This window comes from Dama dama, chromosome 14, assembly GCF_033118175.1.
Source record: "Dama dama isolate Ldn47 chromosome 14, ASM3311817v1, whole genome shotgun sequence".
In the NCBI taxonomy this organism is placed as follows: Eukaryota; Metazoa; Chordata; class Mammalia; order Artiodactyla; family Cervidae; genus Dama; species Dama dama.
This window is the reverse complement of record NC_083694.1, coordinates 57,715,097-57,734,105: the sequence shown is the minus strand read 5'-3', so window position 1 is coordinate 57,734,105 and position 19,009 is coordinate 57,715,097. Positions and strand designations below refer to the sequence as shown.

General features: G+C 39.4%; 1 protein-coding gene across 3 annotated transcripts in view; it reads right to left on the bottom strand.

Annotated features, from left to right (window-relative positions):
- The window catches only part of CEP350 (centrosomal protein 350), a 155,339-nt gene extending 137,031 nt beyond the window's left edge, over window positions 1-18,308 (bottom strand). For all 3 annotated transcript variants that reach the window (XM_061160842.1, XM_061160844.1, XM_061160843.1), the window contains exon 1: window positions 18,136-18,308. The gene's annotated coding sequence lies outside the window, so the exon portion shown is untranslated. The remainder of the gene's footprint in view (window positions 1-18,135) is intronic.
- Between the last annotated feature and the right edge of the window lie 701 nt (window positions 18,309-19,009).

The window sequence follows — 19,009 nt, the reverse complement described above, 5'->3', positions numbered from 1 at the left end:
ACCACAACTAGAGATGCCCCCATGCTCTAGGGCCCATGCTCTACAAATAGAGAAGCCTCTGCACACAGCAACTGGACAAAGTCTGTGCACCACAACAAAGAGTGCAGCCAAGGGGAAAAAAAAAAAAAAGAATCTATCTGCTTCAATATAACAGCCCTATTAATAATCATCTTCAAAAGCAAATGACTAAATATAAGGAGTGTGACATTTATACAGAACTTCATCCTGTAAATACGTTACAGTATATTCACCACCTAACAATGAGAATGAACTAATCACAACTACATACAACCAGACAGTTGGGCATCACAAACATGTTAAGTGAAGAATGCCAGAAACTAGTGTACACGCTGTATACATTTTATAAAACATCAAACAGGCAAAATTAACCTACTCTGATAGAACTAAGGATGGTCATTATGTATGCTTTCTTTTTTTCTTTCCTTATGTATGCTTTTGAGAGGAGGGTGACAAGAATTGGAGCAAGGAAGGGCTTGAGGTACTAATAATACTGTTTACTGATTTGGCAAAATCAAATATACAAAAAAGATCTTCAAGACTAAGATAATCACAATGGTGAGATCACTCACCTAGATCCAGACATCCTGGAATGTGAAGTCAAGTGGGCCTTAGGAAGCATCACTACGAACAAAGCTAGTGGAGGTGATGGAATTCCAGTTGAGCTATTTCAAATCCTAAAAGATGATGCTGTGAAAGTGCTGCACTCAATATGTCAGCAAATTTGGAAAACTCAGCAGTGGCCACAGGACTGGAAAAGGTCAGTTTTCATTCCAATCCCAAAGAAAGGCAATGCCAAAGAATGCTCAAAATACCGCATAATTGCACTCATCTCACATGCTAGCAAAGTAATGCTCAAAATTCTCCAAGCTGGGCTTCAACAGTACATGAACCGTGAACTTCCAGATGTTCAAGGTGGATTGAGAAAAGGCGGAGGAACCAGAGATCAAATTTCCAACATCTGTTGGATCATCAAAAAAGAGAGTTCAAGAAAAACATCTATTTCTGCTTTATTGACTATGCCAAGGCCTTTGACTGTGTGGATCATAACAAACTGGAAAATTCTGAAAGCGATGGGAATACCAGACCACCTGACCTGCCTCCTGAGAAATCTGAATGCAGGTCAAGAAGCAACAGTTAGAAATGGACATGGAACAACAGAGTGGTTCCAAATAGGAAAAGGAGTATGTCAAGGATGTATATTGTCACCCTGCTTATTTAACTTATATGCAGAGTACATCATGAGACCTGCTGGACTGGATGAAGCACAAGCTGGAATTAAGACTGCCGGGAGAAATATCAATAACCTCAGATATGCAAATTACATCACCATTATGGCAGAAAGTGAAGAGAAACTAAAGAGCCTCTTGATTAAAGTGAAAGAGAAGAGTGAAAAAGTTGGCTTCAAACTCAACATTCAGAAAACTTAAGATCGTGGCATCTGGTCCCATCACTTCATGGCAAATAGATTGGGAAACAATGGAAACTGTGAGAGACTTTATTGTTTGGGGCTCCAAAATCACTGCAGATGGTGACTACAGTCACGAAATAAAGACACTTACTCCTTGGAAGGAAAGTTATGAACAACCTAGACAGCATAGTAAAAAGCAGAGATATTACTTTCTCATCAAAGGTCTGTCTAGTCAAGGCTATGGTTTTTCCAGTGGTCATATATGGATGAGAGAGTTGGACTATAAAGAGGGCTGAGCACCAAAGAATTGATGTTTTTGAACTGTGGTGTTGCAGAAGACTCTTGACAGTCCCTTGGACTGCAAGGAGATCCAACCAGTCCATCCTAAGGGAAATTGGTCCTGGGTGTGTTCATTGGAAGGACTGATGTTAAAGCTGAAACTCCAGCTTTTTGGCTACCTGATGCAAAGAGGTGATTCATATGAAAAGACCCTTATGTTGGGAAAGACTGAAGGCAGAAGGAGAAGGGACGACAGAGGATGAGATGGTTACATAGCATCACTGACTCAAGGGACATAAGTTTGTGTAAACTCCGGGAGTTGGGTGATGGACAAAGAAGCCTGGCATGCTGCAGTCCATTGGGTCACAAAGAGTCAGACAAAACTGAACAACTGAACTGAACTGATTTCGGTGCTGACTTTTTGGGTGTGTTCAGTTTGTAAGACTTCACCAAACTGTACACTCATATACTTTTCAACATATATTAAACTTCAGTTAAAAGTATTTTCTTTACATTTTTATTGGTGTGCAGCTGAGTAACAATGCTGTGTTAGTTTCAGGTGTGCAGCAAAGTGAACCAATCATACATATATATCCATCCACTCTTTTTAGATTCTTTCCCCAAATAGGCCATTGCAGATTATTGAGTAGAGTTCCCTGAGCTATACAGTAGGTCCTTTGTTGTTGTTCAGTTGCTAAGTCATGTCCAACTCTGGCAACCCCACAGACTGTAGCCCACCAGGCTCCTCTGTCCATGGGATTTCCCAGTCAAGAATACTGGAGTGTGTTGCCATTTCCTTCTCCAAGGGATCTTCCTGACCCAGGGATCGAAACCATGTCTCCCACCACTTAAGTAGCCACCAAGGAAGCCCATAGTAGGCCCTTCTTACTTATCTATTTTATATATAGTAGTATGTATATGTCAATCCCAATCTTCCAATTTATTCTCCCCTCTCCCAAAGTATTTTCAGATAACATGAAATAACCAGATCCTAGCTTAGGTTTACAATTATAATTTTAATTCAATTCTATAATATGTCCAGTATCATGAAGTACTTCAATTTGACAATAATCCACCTTTCATAATCCATGGTTATCCCATGCCTAATAAGTGTTATTAATAAAATCTATTTAAGTAGGTTTGTTCTTCATTTAAGAATACATAATACATATGTCACCATCTTCTAGAAATACAGAAAAAAGAATCACTGAGGAATAAGTACAATGAAAACAAAAATCTCTTCATAGAAAGAAGAGAATCTAATCTGTCAAAAGTTTTCTTTTACTATCTTTTGAAGTTCCATACAAACTTTAGGATTATTTGCTCTACTTCTGTAAAAAATGCCATTTCAGGGATTACATCAAATTCTTTTGGGTAGTATGGACTTTAACAATATTACTTTTTTCAGTCCATGAACATTGTGTCTCGTTTCATTTATCTGTGTCACCTTTAATTCATCAATGTCTTGTAGCTTGCAGAGTACAGGTCTTTCACTTTGTTGGTTAAATTTACTCCTGGGTGTATTTTTTCTTAATGCAACTGTAAATGGGACTGTTTTCCTAATTTTTCCTTCTGAAAGTCATTACTGTATAAAAATGTAACAGGCTTCTGTGTATTACTTTTGTGTTCTAAAACTTCACTGAATTCATTTGTCATGCATAACAGTTCTTTGGTGGAGCTGTTAGGGATTTCCATGCATAGCATCACATCATCTGCAAATCATGCCGGTTTTACTTCTTCCCTTCCAGTGTGGATGCTTTTTTTTTTTTTTTCCTTTTTTTGGTCCAATAGCTGTGGCTAGGACTTTCCAATAGTCATGTATGGATGTGAAAGTTGGACTATAAAGAACGTTGAGCGCAGAAGAATTGATGTGTTTGGACTGCGGTGTTGGAGAAGACTCTTGACAGTCCCTTGGACTGCAAGGAGATCCAACTAGTCCATCCTAAGGGAAATCAGTCCTGGGTGTTCATTGGAAGTCTGATGTTGAAGCTGAAACTCCAGTATTTTGGCCACCCGATGCAAAGAGCTGACTCATTTGAAAAGACCCTTATGTTGGGAAAGATTGAAGGCAGAAGGAGAAGGGGACAACAGAGGATGAGATGGTTAGATGGCATCACTGACTCAATGGACATGAGTTTGGGTAAACTCCGGGAGTTGGTGATGAACTGGGTTGAACTGAACTTAATGTTCACAATTCAGTGAGAGACACATACATATTCAAATAGAAACAGGAAAAAATAAAAAGGAATCAAAGAACAAGCTGCCAGTGAAAGGATATATAGGAAAGGGAGTGAAGTAAATCATTAGAAGTGACAAGCAACATGATCACAGACACAGAAGAGGTAGATGAAAAATCAGGCTAAGAATTCCCTAGCAGGTCCAGAAATTAGGACTCCACACTCTCACTGTGGAGAGGGGCCTGGTTTCGATCCCTGGTCAGGGAACTAAGATCCCACAAGTTGCAAGGCATGACCAAGAAAAAAAAAGAAATGAAAGTCAGGCTAGAAAACTACTCATAAGAAAGGAAGAGGAACACAATTAATCTACATCACTAGGCCAGTAAGCCAGTGGGAAACAAAGGAATGAAATTCATGCACTATTGTGCAAGTAGCCTATAAGAATATATGGCAAAATAAACTACAAGCCACACATACAAAAAAGTATAATTGACCTTGCTGATAGCAGGGCAAAGAAAAGGGCTACAGCTAACCATTTAATAAGTTAAATATACAATACCATGGAAAAAATGGGAGTCATTTGATAAAAGTATATCATCCATCATTAATGTACAATGAATCAGAAGACTGGAGCAAAAGACAAAGTTATTGCTCTGGCTATAATCAAGTAAAGACCTTATCACAATTAGGTCAAAAAACAGTACAATAACTATGTATAAACTGTATTTGAGGTTCATTTATTCACTCTCTAGACATGTACAATGTAATGACCAGTTAAATTGGAGAAATAAGTTCCTGCAGCTCAGCCGGTAAAGAATCGGCCTGCAATGCAGTTCGATCCCTGGGTCAGTAAGATCCGCTGGAGAAGGAATAGGCTACCCACTCCAATATTCTTGGGCTTCCCTGGTGGCTCAACTGGTAAAGAATCCCCCTGCAGTGCGGGAGACCTGGGTTAAGAAGATTCCCCTGGAGAAGGGAACGGCTACCAACTCCAGTAATCTGGCCTGGAGAATTCCATGGACTATACTCCATAAGGTCACAAAGAGTCAGACACAACTGAGTGACTCTCACTTCACTTAATAATACACTGCCATCGAGATTCACTGAACAGGAGAAACTACTCAGAAAAGGAAGACATATCTCCCAGCTACTCACCCAGAGCAAAGATTAACTACTAGACCCATGGTTTCAACCTCATGAAAAGTCTTAGTGTTTTTTTGAAGGGGAATGGTATGGCCCCAGCTAAACAGATACTTTGTGGGAATTACTAGAGGGGTATCACTAGAGGGCTTCCAAAGCAGCACAGTGGTAAAAAAAATTCACCTGCCAATGCTGGAGAGGTAGGAAACACAGGTTTGATCCCTGAGTTGGGAAGATCCCCTGGAGAAGGAAATGGCAACCCACTCCAATATTCTTCCCTGGAATACTGGACAGAGAAGCCTGGCGGGTTGCAGTCCATGGGGTTAGACACAACTCAGCAACTGAACATTCACACATCACTGCAAACTATCAGGTTACAATTTGGCACACACACCTGCCTTGTTGAGAATTCCATGTCTGGGACTTCCCTGGTGGCACAGTGAATAAGAATCCCAATGAAGGGGACATGGGTTTGATCCCTGGTCTGGCAGGATTCCATGTGCCACAGAGCAACTGGGCCCACACACCGTAACTGCTGAGCCTGAGGGCCACAACTACCGAGCCCATATGCTGCAACCACTAAGGCTCGTGTGCCCTAGAGCCTGTACTCTACAACTGGGGGGGTGGGGGGTGAGCAATGGGTGGCCTGTGCTCACCACAGTTGGAGAGGGCCTATGCAGAGCAGCAAAGGTCTAGCACAGTCAAAAATAAATAAAAAATTAATTACTTAATTAAAAAAAAAGAATTCCATATCTGTTAGCAATCAAATTTCCTGATTCTGGAAGTATCATGATGTTGAGTGTATATCCTCAGCAGATATGAACTCTGATATATACTGAAATCCAATAACAAAAATTCTACATTCCAAATCATTCCCACTGTAAGTGAGATTCTGAGCAGCCAGGCAATGCCTTTCGCCAAGCAGCTGCGGAGTTCCTGTCTTTTGAGCATACTTTCTCAAGCAGTTCTAGAGGAAATATCACCTGGATAACATACATTAAAAACAGATGCCAAGGCTCTACTCCCAAGAGATTCTGAATCAGTGGATCTGAGAAGAAGTAAAAAACCTGTATTTTCAAAGGTCTACAGAAATCACAATACATATGAGCTTTGAGAACTACAGCTCTAGAAATCATTTTCCATCTACTCTTTGAAGCCTGAAGTCCCAAAACACTGTTGATCTCATAAAGATGAGCATCAGTGGAGAGAACTAATCCTACTCCCCAACCGCCTGACAACATCTCTCTCCTGAAGTTCCAGAACACTTGACAACAGCAATCATTTTAAACCAGGAAGCAAAATCACAGACCTCTACCACTATGGCAGATGAACATGAGGGCATTTAGTAGGAAATAACCATAGCTAACATAGTCTGTGTCTCTTCTATGTGGGCCAAAGGAGCACATTGCTTTCCATACATTATTTCCAATCTCATGAGGCAACTATCCCTATACTCACTGTACTGATGAAGAAATAGTATCAGACAATGGAACTAGTCCAAGGTCATTCAGCTAATAAGAGACAGAACTGGAAATTAAATCTAGATCTCTCCCTCTCTCAAACCTCTGAAAGCCACTAATGGTCATTCATATAATGGCAGTCACTGGCATACAGATGGCAGCTTTGGGCATAGGAAAGGTCACCCAGGGAGAAAACACAGTACTAGAGAAGAAAAGGGCCCAAGGTTAAACTCTCTTGCACCTCAAGATTTGAAAGACAAGGACTAGCTAGCAAAGGAGACTGAGAAAGGGAAGTAGAGTGGAGGTAGAAAATCAGAGTATAGTGTATAGAAGTCAAAGGAAAAAGAGTATGTTAAGAGAGTGGTCAGATGTGATGAATGCTGCCAAAAGGCCAAGCAGGTTGAGAGTCTGTTATCTGAAAATGCTCACTAGGTTTACAGATAAAGAGATCTTTGGTGATTTTACTGAGAGCTAAATGTGGAGAAATGGGGGTACCAAGTTCACCGGAACTGCTTGGAGAGGGGCTGAAAAGTATCTTCTAAACACTGATAGAAAACATATTCAACTCTTTTGAGAAGTCTATAAAGGAAAAGGCAGCAGGAGGAGGGTGTTGTGTTGAGGGATTTTTGTGTTTAAGTAAGATTTGACTAAGTATAAATGCTAATAAGAAGTATAAGATTAAGTATAAATGCTGAGATTTCAGAGAGAAGAGAAGGCAAGAGATACATATGAGAGAGAATGTAATTGATGGTTACCAAATTTCTTGAGAGAACCTGGAGTGAGGAAATGTTAAAACAGATGAAGTATTCTTAGGTCCCTTTCCTCTAAAAGTTACTTTTTCAATTTTTTTTTTCCATTCCCCCTATTTATGAACTCTTAGCCTGCCTAGTAAGAGGGAAAGATAAGACGTAAATATAATTCTTTTAAATTTCTCAGCTCTGGTTGGTCTTCTCTACGTCTGTTCTTCTCTTATGAGGTCATTATTTTGGTGATTCATGAAGTATGAACTCCTTGTTGGCCTTAGATTATGACTGTTATCAAGCAAATAGTTTTTTAGTTGCAGTCTTATTTGATTTATAGGTTTTCCTGCTTTTTATTTATACCACTTTTAACTAGATTCTTTTTAAACCATTTATCATAGCTTTTTTGAAACTGTGTTTCCATTTTCTACTGGCAAGTTAGTCTCACCCTGAGCTACTTTGGGAGTTAGCTGTCTGTCCCTTCCCCAACACTACTCCCCTGCTTCTGTAGCCCTCTCCTTTCCCTTTATTTTTGAGTCCATTGTTTGGAGCTTTCATTTATATTTTACTTGATGCATATAGAGTAAACTGCCAAATACAGTTTCTTTTTTAGTTCTTGTGATATCTGACTTTAGTCTGAACAAAGTAGTATTGTTCATTTATGCTTTAACTTTTACACAAAACAACTTGCTTCTCTGTAAGATGACAGTTAAACTCACTGTAAAATTTACACTAAAACTCCTCAGGCAAATAAATAACAGAAGTAATCTCAAGTCTACTGAAAATTAAGTTTACAGTACTATAAGAAGACCAAGTGCAGTACAGTGATACAAAACCTATGTTATTGATTTCTGAAACTATGGTCAGATCTTATTTCTGATAGCCTAACCCATATAACCAACTGCTTATTTAGAAATCTCAAAGCACATCACACTCATCATCTCCAAAATCCAACTCGTGATTATTCCCAAAAAACAAACGAGGTATTTCCTATCGCATTCCAGTTGCACAAGCAAGAAATACCCACAAGTCAATAATTACACTATATGACCTCTAAGACCCTTTGAATTTATAATCTATACCACCAGCTCTCAGAGTATGGTCCAGGCATCTCTGAGGGTCTACGAGACCCTCTTGAGGGTGTCTTTAAATTCATAATTATTTCCATAATAACATTAAGACTTTATTTGTCTTTTTCACTCTCATCAGAGTGCATGTAGTGGAGTTTCCCAAAGGCTCCATGACATATATCACAACAGACTGAATACAGAAGCAAATATGAGAATCCAGACACCTTCTATTAGACCAAGCATTAAAAAGATATGAAAACTGCCAAACAATGCCACTTTCTCACTAATTTTTTCTTTGTTTTGGAAAATATAGCTTTTTTTATTTTAAAATATTATGTATTAATATTCCCTTCTCCAGGAGATCTTCCCAACTTAGGGACGGAACCAGAGTCTCCTGCATTGCAGGCAGATTCTTTACCATCTGAGTCACCAGGGAAGCCCAATATGATATGAGTTTATGGCTATTTTAAATAGATAAATGTTTAAATTTCTAATACAACATATATCAATAAATATAGTCCACATAAAAGCTCTTTGAATTTTCCATAACTCAAGAGTATAACATGTCTTGATACCAAGAGGTATGAGAAACACTGATCTGTACCTATCATGAGTGCACGCATGCTAAGTCGCTTCAGTCATATCCGACTCTTTGTGACCCTATGGACTGAAGCCCACCAGGCTTCTGTCCAAGGGATTCTCTAGGCAGGAATACTGGAGTAGGTTGCCAGGCCCTCCTCCACGGGATCTTCCCTACCCAGGAATCAAACCTGCATCTCTCACATCTCCTGCACTGGCAAGTGGACTCTTTACCACTAGTGCTACCTGGGAAGCCCATGCTTATTGTATGTATATACAAATAAGATATGACGTTTTCAAATAGCCAATTCTCAAGTATCTTCTAGCAGCAAATTTTCCTTTCACATCTACTGAAAGCGCTCTCATTCAGTCACATAGACTCATTCAGCTCAACTTTTTACTGAGCACCAACCATGTGCCAGGTACTGGGGATAAAAGATGAGAGATGCAACTCTGTTCTGGCTCTCCCAAGGAGTACTTCCACACCATTGCTTCAGTTCTCTCATCTTTATCAGACCCTATGTAACAACCATCTCTGCCTGAAAGGTTGAGAAAACCAAACCAACCCTGCAATAATCATACTATCTAGTCTCAAAATGGACAAATTTAATAAGGACCAGGCTAGGAAAAGAGGAAAACATTCCAGCTCTAAATCAGACCTGTACTGTTCCATGTAAATTCTCAGAGTAACCAATACTCTCCTAATATACAAAAACAAATGATCTGAAAATTAGCCTCATCTCTTCTCACGTATAAAATACAAACCTCAACAACTACTTTTACAAATGAAGAATGACCGCCTATAATCCAGGAAATCCAAATAAACTGTAACGTTTCGATACCAGTTTGGCCTCTGGAGTATATATAATAGGCTGGATAAGGACTGCAAAGAATGCAGTGTCCTCCACTGATATGAAATGAAGAGCTAAACCAGAGCCTAACTAAAGGTACCCCAGTCTTTCATTTTTAAAACCCTAAAAATAGGAACCTATATTTTGTTCCACCTACTATCTAGTTATCCATTCTGAATATTTACTCTTCTAAACTGATTTCAAGGAATATATCCCTATACAAATGTCTTATGGTGCAAGGCAGGATTTTTTTTCCCCCTAAAGTATGAAATTTTCACTACAAAAGCGTCCCTGATACAGAAGAAACTGTTAACACTCTGCGGAGAAGGAGAGTCTGAGAAAGAAGGCAGATTTTCCAATGGATATGCTTTTGAATTTTTTAAAGCAGTCTAGCCTCTGGAGTATAGAAGGCTGGGTAAGGATTGCATTTATCACCTTGTGAGGAAACAAGCAAGGAAAAATAATTTTCAAGAGTTTTCTTCAATATTCAATAATTTAGCTAATTTAGAGGCTGTTAAGGAAACAAATACAAAAATTTTTTATTTCATTGGAAGCCTCTGACTTTTTGACACTGTGTAGTCGCTCCCACTTTGTGGATCTGCAGCACTTTACCTTTCCTCTTACCCCCCACTCCCATACAGTTATTTACATATTTGTCTCTTACATGGGACTGTGGGGATGATGTTTTATTCCTCTTTATATCCCTAAGTCCATGCACAGTACACAGCACATAGTAGGTGCCCCAGACCTGTCTGCTGAATGATGGTCCCACTGATAAGTACCAGAATCCAATTCGTAAATGCAAACAGGGCAAAAGAAAACAAAAACAAAAACACCCAAAAGTATTTCATATAAGATGAACAGGTTAACCACTGGAAAGCAAAAAATTTCTCTCATGGTAATATATTTAAAAAATAAGGATTATAAAATAATAGCTATATAGATGCATTTTATCTTTTAAAATAAGCCCCAAATTAAATGAAAATACTCTTATAAATTTAGACATGAAAATCATGAATGAAATGAAGCCTGTTAACATAAATGAAGCCAGTGCTATTATCACTCATGCATGATTTTTAAATCTAGTTTTTAAAAGGGAGAAATGTCGTAAGTCCACTTACAACAACAAAAAATTTAATTGGTTATTTTTTTAAAAAATCACCTAACCCCAAACATATCAAAGATAAATCCAATTCTTCTGGTTGCAAAAATATCCTTCCATCTATAACAAGATCTCCTTTACATCATTATTTTTCCATAGAATTTAAATGTTTCATCATTTCAACAAGAAAGTGAAGCATCTACACAGATTAACAGAGATGTATCTATGGAAGTGTAGTCCAACTCCATTTATAACTAATTATAGAGAACAGAGCATATTAGAGTTGGAAGTTAGGGGTCACCTAGCCTTATGTTTTTCAAATATGCAGTAATGGTACCATTAGCAGATCAAAAAGAAATCAATCTGGTAGGTTGAAGCATGAATTTTTTATCGAAACCAAATAAAACTAAATTGAAATATCAGAGTGTGTTGGATTTTTAAAGTGAAGCTTCCATTTCATTTTACATATAAATATATATGTAGCTATGTATATTATATTCCCATGGAAAATCTATTTTATACTGTGGGTGTCCCAGTCAAACAGTTCATGAGGTTCCCAAGCTTTCTCAGTTCACAGAATCTTTAGTGTCTCAGTTATTTTTCACAGTGACCATAGGCTAAAAAAATATTTAATGGAAATAGTCCCATTTATTAGGCAGTTAGGTCCGTACAACCTAATAAGTATTTATAGCCTAACAACTTATTAGCTGCTTGAAAAACACATATCAAATTAAAAGAAATATCTTAATTACTAAATAACCACAATTACCTATTAATGGGATGTGTGCACCTAATAGATAATACAATTTTTCAAACCTTGAAATCACTTTGGATACAGCCATTTTGATTTACTGTTTCACACTGATTTCTGCACAGAACTACTTTTAGTCAAAACCACCACCAAAACCTAGCTTTTTTTTTTTTTATTAATTTTTTAATTGAAGGATAATTGATTGACAGAATTTTGCTGCTTTCTGTCAAACCTCAACATGAATCAGCCATAGGTATACATATATTCCCTCCCTTTTGAACCTCCCTCTCATTTCCCCTCCCCATCCTACCCCTCTAGATTTACAAAGCCCCTGCTTGAGTTTCCTGAGCCATACAGCAAATTCTACCTTTTTGAAGACACACTGTCTTCAAAAGACACCCAAAGGAAAGGAGCACAATCTCAAGTACAGTATCTCAAACTAATGGTTTGATCAGTGGTCTCAAAAATGCCAAATATTCCAAAGATGATGCTGTGAAAGTGCTGCACTCAATCTGCCAACAAATTTGGAAAACTCAGCAGTGGCCACAGGACTGGAAAAGGTCAGTTTTCACTCCAATCCCAAAGAAAGGCAGTGCCCAAGAATGCTCAAAATACCACACAATTGCATTCGTCTCACACGCTAGCAAAGTAATGCTCAAAATTCTCCAAGTCAGGCTTCAACAATACGTGAACTGTGAACTTCCAGATGTTCAGGCTGGCTTTAGAAAAGGCAGAGGAACCTGAGATCAAATTGCCAACATTCGCTGGATCATTGAAAAAGTAAGAGAGTTCAAGAAAAACATCTATTTCTGCTTTATTGACTATGCCAAAGCCTTTGACTGTGTGGATCACAATAAACTGTGGAAAATTCTTCAAGAGATGGGAATACCAGACCACCTGACTTGCCTCTTGAGAAATCTGTATGCGGCTCAAGAAGCAACAGTTAGAACTGGACACAGAACAACAGACTGGTTCCAAATAGGAAAAGGAGTACATCAAGGCTGTATACTGTCACCATGCTTATTTAACTTATATGCAGAGTACATCATGAGAAACGCTGGGCTGGAAGAAGCACAAGCTGGAATCAAGATTGCCTGGAGAAGTATCAATAACCTCAGATATGCAGAGGACACCACCCTTATGGCAGAAAATGAAGAACTAAAGAGCCTCTTGATGAAAGTGAAAGAGCAGAGTGAAAAAGTTGGCTTAAAGCTCAACATTCAGAAAACTAAGATCATGGCAAATAGATGGAGAAACAGTGGAAACAGTGGCAGACTTTATTTTGGGGGGCTCCAAAATCACTGCAGATGGTGACTGAAACCATGAAATTAAAAGACACTTACTCCTTGGAAGGAAAGTTATGACCAACCTAGACAGCATATTAAAAAGCAGAGACATTACTTTGTCAACAAAGGTCCATCTAGTCAAGGCTATGATTTTTCCAGTGGTCATGTATGGATGTGAGAGTTGGACTGTGAAGAAAACTGAGAGCCAAAGAATTGATGCTTCTGAACTGTGGTGTTGGAGAAGACTCTTGAGAGTCACTTGGACTGCAAGGAGATCAAACCAGTCCCTCCTAAAGGAAATCAGTCCTGAATGTTCATTGGAAGGACTGATGTTGAAGCTGAAACTCCAATACTTTGGCCACCTGATGCGAAGAGGGGACTCATCTGAAAAGACCCTGATGCTGGGAAAGATTGCAGGCAGGGGGAGAAGGGGACGATAGAGGATGAGCTAGTTGGATGGCACCACCAACTCAATGGACATGAGTTTGAGTTAACTCCGGGAGTTGGTGATGGACAGGGAGGCCTGGCGTGCTGCAGTCCATGGGGTCGCAAAGAGTCGGACACGACTGAGCGACTGGACTGAACTGAACCTACAGTTGTCAACTGTAACTGTTTCCCTCAAGAATTTAGAAACATTTCACAGAGCCCATGAAATTTTACTTCGGTGCTCCCAGGTACCTCATGGCATCACGGCACGGCCTGGGGATCCAAGGTTTAAGAAACACTGATCCAGTCTTTGTGCTTACTTTGTAAATTAAGAAATAATAGGTAAGGTCACAAGGTGAGAAGAAAAATAAATACACTCACTAGAAATTTTCATAGATTAGTTTTAACTTTCCATTAATAAAAGTTTTAAAATAGAATCTAATCATGTGATATTCTGTGAATGAACTCTGTAGCTCTCTGAAAAACTATATTCAAAAATACCTTTATATGATTGTATAATAGAGAATTCTGCCTCAATATTATTTTCAGAAAAAAGTTTCAAAAATGATAAAAAGTGGAACTTACAATTAACAACACAAAAATGTCTAAAGGAAAAGAAAAGAAAGTCATCTACTCTCCCAGCCATAAACAAACTAATAGTTTAATGTCTATCCCTTACAGAGCCTATGTTTTTACACTATGTTTTGTTTTACACTGTTTTACACAGTTTTAACTGTTCATTCCACAGTTAGTGCAACTAACATTTTTCACTCAATATTATATCATGAACATTCTTCCCTGTCAGAATATAACAGTAACTGCAAATATCTATGTAGGACTTGTGTGCATGCATGCTAAATCACTTCAGTCATGTCTGACTCTTTACAACTCTATGGATTGTGGCCCACCAGGCGCCTCTGTTTATGGGGATTCTCCAGAAAAGAATAGTGGAGTGGGTTGCCATGCCGCCCTCCTCCAGGAGATCTTCCAGACCCAGGGATCGAACCCATGCCTTTTATGTCTCCTGCACTGGCAGGCAGGTTCTCTGTGCTTACTTAGGGCTTAAACATTAACTCATTTAATTCTCATAACAGCTCTGGCAGGTGAGAACTATAATTATATCCACTTTACAGATGAGTTTAAGTAAGCTGCTAATGGTCACAGCTAATAAATGGTTAGGATGTGATCCCAGAAAATAGGCTGCATGATCCTTGCGCTCAAAGAAACACTCAGTTACTTCTCATGAAGTATCGCTCTCCCTCAATCTGTTAACGACTGTATTATACGACACAGCATAAATATGCTGCAATTTTAACTATTCCCTTAACCAATGGACATTTAGCACGTTTTTGCTATTTATAAATGTTGTAGACATCTATTTGTAATAATACTAAAATGAACATCCTTATAGATGTGTTCTTGTGCTTCTGTATTAAAATTTCTGTAAACTTCTAAAAAAGAAATGACTCTACCAAATAATATGTGCAGCTTTAATTCTGATAGGAAATGCCAAATTTCCTTCCAGAAACAGCTGTACCATGTTAAAGTCCCAACGACAGAGAAGAGGGTTGAGATTCATATTTAAGTTAAAAAATATTTTTAATTCATGAAAAGTGAGACCTCTTTTGAGTCTTCAACTAATACAATTTCTTCTTATAGAGAAGAGATTGCTGGTTGATCACAATTACCCTCTGATTTGATAATCATCTTCATATTAAACAAATATAGTAGAGTCTGCATAGTGGAGTCTTCGGTTATGAAATCAACTATGGGTGAGATATTTCCTCTATATGATCCTCTATTTACTTATGTATAAAACGTGGGAATTGGACTAGCTAGCCTTTAAGATTTAAAACTCCCAATGCTGTAATTAAGAAGTGACTTAAAGTTATTAAAGCCTGTAATTACAGTACTAGTGTAACAGGTCAGGGTCTTAAAGCTCCCATTTCCTTTAAATTACAATAACCACTGCCAGAACATCTAGGCAAATCATTAAAATAGTCAATAAAGTTTTCAGGATCTACCTGTGGCTTATTCTCAGTATCTTTTAATCCCAGGCTGTCATTCCCCTGCTACCTAGCAAAGCTGAATTTACCTGTGGCGTATATTCCTAAGAAGAGCGGATGTGTGCCTAGGAACCATGAACTAGTGTTTTACTTCGTTTATATACTATACCAACACCACTCTCTAGTCAGTTTATTCAGCCAATATTTATTGACTATTTTTCTGTGTGCTAGGCACCAGGTGCACAATAGTTGATAGACAATCTCTGCCATCATGAAACTTACAGACTAGATGAGAAAGGCAAATAACCCAAAGAAACCACTAGCAAATGTGAAGTTATATGTGCTCACGGAACAAAAAAATACTAACACAAAAAAAGAATAACTCAGGTTTGAGAAGCTATTTTGTGACATTAGAAATTGACATGGAAAAAAAAGCCAGTAAAGAAAATTACTTCACAACTTGCCCCACAAGGCAAAAATAGCAATCACAAGTATAGGCGGCAAGTTAACTTTTTAAATCATCGATTCTATAATAAAATCACCAAGATGTCAATACTTTTCAGTTACGCTGCTTGTGGCTTGAATATCTGTTTCAATTAAACAAAAATATAAACTATCTGAAATACTAAAAATGACAGAACTCTCAGTATCCAAACAAAATGAAAGATGACAAATTAACTATAATTTCTTAAGAACACTGTTCGACCAAAAAGTACATATAGAAGTAAAGCAATTCACTACAATAATTCATGACTTGTTACTAATTAACCCAATGCTATGAAAATACTAATGTTTTTAAAGAACTGACAGTCATCAATATAAGGAACTTCTGGCTTACCAAAAGGAAGAAAAAATAACTTCTTTTAGATGTAAAAAGATAACAAATCCCAGAAATATCTATATTAATATCCAATTTTAGGTGATACTAATCCTAGGATGTTAACTAGATTTATGATCACTTCACAATATATACAAAGATCAAATCACTGTTATACACCTGAAACTAATATGTCAATTACATCTCAATGAAGTAAATAAAAATTTTAAAGTCTTTGATCATCTGTGGAAATAACAGCATCATTCACATAAATAAATGAACTTTCCTGTTATTTATTTATTCCCTGTCAATTTCCACAACTGCAAAATAAAAACATTTGTCAAATCTACCTTATAAAATTGCTATGAGGCCTAAATAAGATAATTTATGTGGAAGCACACCAAAAAATGATGTAAGTTATTTTAGCAGCAGCTTCTTTTTACTCCAACAGTAACTTACAGCTATTTAACTAACAACAAAATTTATTAGACAGTGACTTCATCTTCCTTTCTTCGGTAAAAGTGTTATAAAATGGACAGGAGACTAGCAACTAGAGCATTAAAAAAAAATTCTAAACTTCATAATTCATTGATTACCCAACAAGAGGCTGGTTGTTCAAGTATTAACACTCTTACATAACACTATACTCCAATATATCTTAGAGAATCAGAGAAATTCTTCTACATATGTATGAAAATTTTTTACATATTATAACTAACCATCATTACAAACACATGCCCCGCTACTACTCACTATGCAAAGATGAGATACACATGTATTTATCCACACATACAATGTATCCTAGTTTTGTGTTTATTTTTCTGATTAAAGTATCTTAAATTGAATGCATTGACAGTTCAACAGTTCAGATTTCATTACACTGAATGGAGTTTGTCAATTTAGCACACCAAAACTAATTATTACATGCCCATGGGCTTAAGGCAACTTCTACCACAGGTCTAACAAACAATCCCCCAAAGTCACAATCTCATGTTATGATTAACAGCAGCACGTTGCCTTGTTTAAAAACAATATTTTAAACTACGAAAATGTTTATTGGAGAGGAGTTTATCATTGCTTCCACAAACCTTTTCCAGTTACTAGATTTGCCTAAAATAGCCATTCTTTTAAAACCTTTAAAAGACAAGACTGGAGGAGGTATCGTTAACATGGCAACATAACCATTAACGACTTTTCGAAACTCAAAACAAGGATCACCATCAAAACAAAACAATCAGGTGGAGTACAGACATGGATACTGATCACTATTCCTGACAACGCATTTTTTTTCCTATATGGAGGACTTGCTGCTACACCAAAACCACATCAAAATCTATACCTATGTGCAAACTTCCTATCCGAAAAGCCAGTCAAAATCCAACCCATGTTTGTGACATTAGTTAAATGTCATTTAGCATGTTAGGCTACACTTAGAAGAGGGCGGGGGAGAAAACTGACAATTTACAAAGCGTACAAGCTTTTTAAATCTCCCCCTCCACCACTTGTGAATAAATGAATAGACTACATTCAGCAGCTGCCAGAGAAGCAGAAGATCAAAGTTTTCCCTATACTTGAGAATGTTTATTCCCACCAAAAAGGAACAGAAACTAGTCATCCTTGCCACTGTAGCCAGTTCCCCGGAATTTCCCAAAATATGCCTGATCTCCAAATGAACAAGGGACACTGTTCCGCAGACCAAAGGCAAGAGTGTATCTCACATCTTTCCTGAAGAGAGGAGGGGCGGTGGGGGGGCGTGGGGGGGGCGGTCAGGCACTGGAGGGAAAGAAGGAAATCTCGTCCACGGCAGGCACCGGTGAACCCTGAAACTCAGGTCTCAGAATGGCCCTCCTAGCAAAGCTTCAGGACCCAGGGAGGCTCCTTCAGGGGGACGCCAGGCTGGGCCAGGGCTCCCCGCGCCCCGCCCCGCCTCTCTCGCCGCCGCCGCGGACCCGGGACCGCGGACAGAGGCAGCGGAGGCTCAGCGAGCATCCGCGGTCCTAGCCAGGTCCCCCCGCAGCTCACCTGAGAGTGTCGCCTCCGCCCTCGGCCCCTACGGTGCATCCCGCGGGGCCTGGCGGAGGGTGCAGTGACGCCGCCCCGACCGGCCCCAGGGCTGCCCGGCCTGGCCTCCCCGCTCCGGGGACGCACCGGCTGCCCGCCTCGCACCGGCTCCCGGGATCCGCCGGTCTGCAGAGAAGGAAGGAGAGGCAGAAAGGCTGCCTCCCCTCCCCCACAGCAAGCCACCCCCTGAGCTGCGGCTCTCTGCAGTTCCCTCTGGCGCAGGTCTGGCCCGGCTCCCCCGCCCGGGAGTCACTTCGGCAGCGGCGGCCCAGTCGCCATTACAGCCCAACAACTGACACGGAGGAGGAGCGGCGCCGGCGGCACTGGCTGTGGCGGCGGCGCGAGGCAGGGCGGGAGCAGTCAGGGTCCGGGCAAACCTCGCGAGAACTGTCCCGAGTCGGAGCCAGAGGAATGCAACCTTCGGTTAGGGCCATGTTGAGTGTGGCCAAGAGGCGAATGTGAGATAAAACGAGGAGAGGAACCTCATGGGCGCCATGTTTTGTGTGGCGAAGTTTGAGCCTTGCAGGACCTGGGAGGAGCCAAAGTAGATCCGCAGCGGAGACCTACTTCCCCCGCCCCTTCGTCTCCCCCCTACTCCCATCCCCCGCCCTCTTTCTTCAGAAGCTAATTGGGCCTCTGATTGCAGATTTCACTCTGGGTTGGAAAAAAAAAACAAGCTGGGTTTGTGACAAGGATGAACTGGAAGTCTGAAAATCGCAGCTTCTCAGAGTTTACGATGTTTCACCAGTTGTCCCTATAAATCTTCTGTACCCCAGTCAGTTTCAGAGTAATTGCGGCTCTGCGGCTGCCGCAGTTACCCATTGCTGTCACTGTG